Raw genomic sequence first — 4668 nt, 5'->3', positions numbered from 1 at the left:
ATAGATCTTATTTTTTTAAAATATAGATCTTCTTGTTGTTGTTGATTGCTATCTAGTCGAGCACAACTCATAGCAACCCTAGAACAAAAGGCCTGAAGACTTTCTATAACCATTGTCATTTATCAAAGTTCATAGAATTTCCAGAGGCAAGTTGTTTAGGAAGTGGATGCCACTCCTGCTTCCAGAATTTAGGGGGTAGTGTGTTTATATATCAGTGGGAACATTATGGGAAGGGCAGTGAGAACAGTTCCTTAATATGATGAATGTAACCAATGTCCCTGAACTTATTTAAAGGAAATTTGAAAGTTCTGCATGGTAAAAGGCACTTTATCATCTATTATTTTAATCACAAACCTACAGACCCCTCATTACACCCTCTTGAGACCTAGTCCAAGCAATCCAGAGTGGAGAATCTTGGGTGTGTATGGCAGGAAGAGCAAGAATGAAGGGAGTGTTTCTTGATAAACCTGATAGGGAGATCCCCTAAACAGAGACTTGGGTAGGGGTCAGAGGTTGGAGGTGACCTAGCTTCTGAGTAAAAGGTGAAAGTCAATTTTATATATATATATGAATTAAATATATTTTTTACAACCTTCTCTCCAAGCCTATTTTTGAGGAGTTAAAGCGTCTAATTTTTCCTGGGCTGGGCAACTACCAAGTAGTCTTTTCCTTCATACTTTTCCTCCACCTTCTGAAACAGAGTATTAGGGTACTATTTCTGGGAACATGGATTCAGTCCTCCTAATCTCTATAACTTTCAAAAAAATTATCCCTCAAGAAAGGAAGCAGGACTATGCCAAAAGGTCAGGGTGTAATCCTAATTTCCAATCTAGACTTAGAATGTCATTTCATAAGATTTCAATATCGGCTCCCTTGCCCAAGGGTAGATAGGGTTGATTTCAGGTTAAAGCAAAGGAGCTTGAGTACTACTACTTTCCCAGGTGTAGAATGCTTGGATGGGGTATTGCTAAGGAACAAGGGTAGAGCTGTGAACTCCACCTGGGGAGGTTTGATCTTACTGAATCCCTCCACATCTGAAATACCTGTACTGGCCTATTCCTATGGAGAAGAGATGGGACTTGACTTCAATTCTTGAAGGTTAGGACTGAGTTCCAAGGGAAAGGATTGGAGTTTCATCCTTCTTCCCTTGCCTAAGAAGGATGGGATTTATGGGATAGGGGCAGATCCCAGGGATGAGACCTCCAACATTTTTCACTTTTCTTCCTTGCATAAATGGACTAAACTGGTGGTTCTAAGAGAAGGATGGAACAGCATCCTGACATCTCCTTTTCTCAGGTAGCCTAGTTAGGATTGACCCTAGGGAACTCATTCTGCCTCTTTCCCTTATCTGGGCAAAGCCAGATCCCATGGGGCAGGAGTGAGGCTATGATCTCCAAGGGGCAGGGTTTAATGTCATAATACCATCTTGAAGTCTGAAAGACCTGTGCTGGGCTATTTTATTGGGAAAAGGATAGGGTCTCATCTAACTTCTTTTCTTTTCCTGATTACAGGAGAAGAGCCTGATCTCATCTCCTCTCCCCTCAGAATACTTGGGTAAGATAGTCTCATGAGGGGACATACAGGAGGAAAGGGAGGGCCTCATTCTGACTTGCCCTACTTTCCTGAGTGAGGAAACACCAAGGAAGGGATGAGATCTGATCATGACTCCTCCTCCATGCTGAAGCTGCTATGATGGCTGCTGGCTTTAGAGGTATGAGGGTACAGTGAAGAGAATAGAGAGTTAGAGGCAGTGCACAGTGGGGACAGGGTGCCCCCTGACAACCCTCGCACAACACACTCTTCTTCTTCCATCAGAATGTCCTCCAGCCTCCAGTGGAAGGGGTCCCCGAAGTGATCACTGGGAAAGTGTAGGTCCAGAAGAGCATCTGAAGGTGGTGCTGGGGACTGTTGATGAGAAGCATCTGGAACAGGTGCTCCTCCCATGTGAAATGTGCTTGGCCTGCCCTCTTCCTCAAATTCCAGCTGCTCTGGCTTAAGACTATCAGAGGCTAAAGTTGTGGCGAAAGAGAGGGGTCCTGAGGTGGGAAGTACCAGCAGACGATGGATCTGGACTTGCAGTTCTAGTTCCTGAATTTGGAGCTGTAGGTTGCACTTGGCCTGTTTCAGGGAGCGCAGATGGCTGTTGCTCCTTCTGCAATTTGCGGATATAATCGACAGAAGCCTTCAGGATGGTGCCCTTGTTGCAGTGCGTCTCTGAGTCACTGGATTTAGGGATGAGGGTGCTCAGTTCCTTGATCCTGTAGTTAATGTTGAGTCACCTGAGATGCTCAATTAGGTTGTGATTGTCTTTTTTCTGCCTTTCTTTCAAAAGCGCCTTTGCCTCTGTCTCAGAGATCTCTCGCTTGTTGTTGGTAAGTTTAGCTGGGCAGGAATTGCTGACAGTGATGGCTGGTGTGGCCACACCCTGACTTCTGTATATATCAAGATTTCCTGACACAGGCAACATGCTGGGGAGTTACAGCCTCCAGGCAGATAGTTGAGCATCTCTTCATTATAACTGGACTCCAAGCTGATGATCTCATCAATGACATCATCAATCTCTTTCTCTGAACTAGACCCAATGGTGAGCAGTGCCATGGTTAGGAGCTCTTCCTGAAGGGCCAGTAGCATGGCCAATCTCAGGGGCTGAGAGAGTCTGGGCACTAGTAGGCCCTGGCGGTGGAACAAGGGCCTGGGAGGCCAGCTTGGGCCCAAGTGTGGTTGATAAGTACTGTTTCACCTGTTGCCGACCTGCCTGTTGTAGGTGGTAGCATGTAGAGTTTTCCACGAGTCTCTGTTGCAGACTGAGGGCAAAGTCTATTAATAAGTATTAATGAGGCAGAACAAAAAGAATATAGGAGAAAACAAGTAAAGTAGGAGGTGAGCAATTCTTGAACAACTGAAGCAAACTGAAGCTCCCACCTCAGCTTCAAAGTGTCTTACTGAAAATTGCCAGGGAGTAAATCACAAAGAGAATTCAATGCAAATGAAGCCAAGCTCTTTCTATTGAAAACCTTCTGCTGGGCTCAGGAAGCAGGGCTTAGCAAATACAATGCAAGAGTCCTGTAAAAAGCTTAAGGATTGCCTTAATGTCTACCCCTGTAAACATTTAAGGATTGCTTTAGTGCTTCAGGGTGAATTCCAGCTTGTACCTGCCTCTCTCATAACCTCAAGTAGCATTCAATTTATTACAAATATTTAGTATGAAATTTGGCTTCCCATAAGTCTCTACATTGAGCATCTCTCTGGACATCTGACCATGGGGTGCACGGCCCAATGAGCGGTCCTCAGAAGAAACACCAACTGCAGAAATAGCAGAAAAGGCAGGTGCAGGACTAGGGAAGCGAGTGGCCGCAGCCTGTTCTCCACGTTCACACCTTTCCTGCTCCTGGGTTTGGGCCCTATTAGCTGTTGCTGCAGCAAGACTCTGAGGAAGAGGATGATGACATTGCACGGTTCCTGGAGCCCCCTGCAATAGATGATGCAGAATGTGTAGCTGGAGTGGCTGGTGTGAACTCCAATGATATTGGGAAGCTTGAGTATAGGGTAGGGGCTGGTTTTGAGTTCATAGTAGTTGTCAGGATCAAGGGTGTTTTCTAATTCGATGTCAGCAACAATTCTGGATTCTGGAAGCTGGGATTTCAGGCTGAGCAGCTGGGCTGAGTGGGCTGGCCTGAGCTCCTCCAACAGCACGGACATGGCTCCAGAGCCCTCTGTGCTGGCTTCAACACTGTCCCGCTCTCCCAAGCTGTTTTGGCCACATGAGACATGACATCTACCAGACAGGTCGGGCCTCAGCCTGACACCCCTAACAAAAGTGTTTCCTCTCTCCCCACAACCCCCCATCGCCACAGCCTCTCTGCCACTAAGCCATGGAGCCAACTCTGCGCAGACAGGTGGTGTTGGGAAGATGGGATGCGATGTTGCAATGTGAGTCATCTCCTACCAAAAGACATTTTAAATGCAGTGTTAGTTTTATTTATTTTCTTAAAGTTAAAGAATGAGAAAATTACAAAGAAAATGAAATGAGAAGATTATTATAAAAAATACATAAAAATCTTATATTGTTCAATAAGACAACCTCATAGGAAAAAGATAATTTACCAGAAAAAGAAGCATAAATGATGTATAGACAAATCACAAAGGAAAAAAAATTACAAAGATAAATGCAAATAGCCAATATGCAGATATAAGAGATTTAAAAAACCCTTATAGATTCAATAATAGGTGCCTAAGTAATTTCTATAAAATTTACATTATAGAAAATTATGAAGCCATGGTAGGGAAAGAGGAGGAATTTTATTAAGTGAAGAAAACAACAGCCATGTAGATATGATTCCATGTATAAGAATAGATACATGCTGTTGTTGTCGTCATGTGCCATCGAGTTGCTTGCAAACCATAACAACCCTATGTACATCAACTCTGAACCCTGCCCTGTCCTGAATAAGTCTAATTCTGACATATCAACACCTATTTTCCCAGGCACCCATCTCATTCGGGATGTTCCTCTCCTATGCTAATCCTCCACCCTTCCAACCAAGATGTTCTTCTCTAAGGAATGGTCTCTCCTGGCCACATGCCCTATGAGACAGAGCTTCAAAATTCTAGCCTCCAAGGAGAAACTTGGTTTCATTCTCTCCAAGACAGACCTATTTGTTTTCTTGG

General features: G+C 44.3%; 1 pseudogene; it reads right to left on the bottom strand.

Moving 5' to 3' along the window:
* Positions 1–1659: 1659 nt before the first annotated feature.
* LOC102863652 lies at positions 1660–3732 on the bottom strand (annotated as a pseudogene).
* Between the last annotated feature and the right edge of the window lie 936 nt (positions 3733–4668).

The sequence above is a fragment of the Elephantulus edwardii genome, unplaced genomic scaffold (genome assembly GCF_000299155.1).
Source record: "Elephantulus edwardii isolate Elephantulus edwardi_28Jun2011 unplaced genomic scaffold, EleEdw1.0 scaffold00471, whole genome shotgun sequence".
Lineage (NCBI taxonomy): Eukaryota > Metazoa > Chordata > Mammalia > Macroscelidea > Macroscelididae > Elephantulus > Elephantulus edwardii.
The sequence above is the reverse complement of the archived record's forward strand: the minus strand, read 5'-3'. Positions and strand labels throughout refer to the sequence as shown.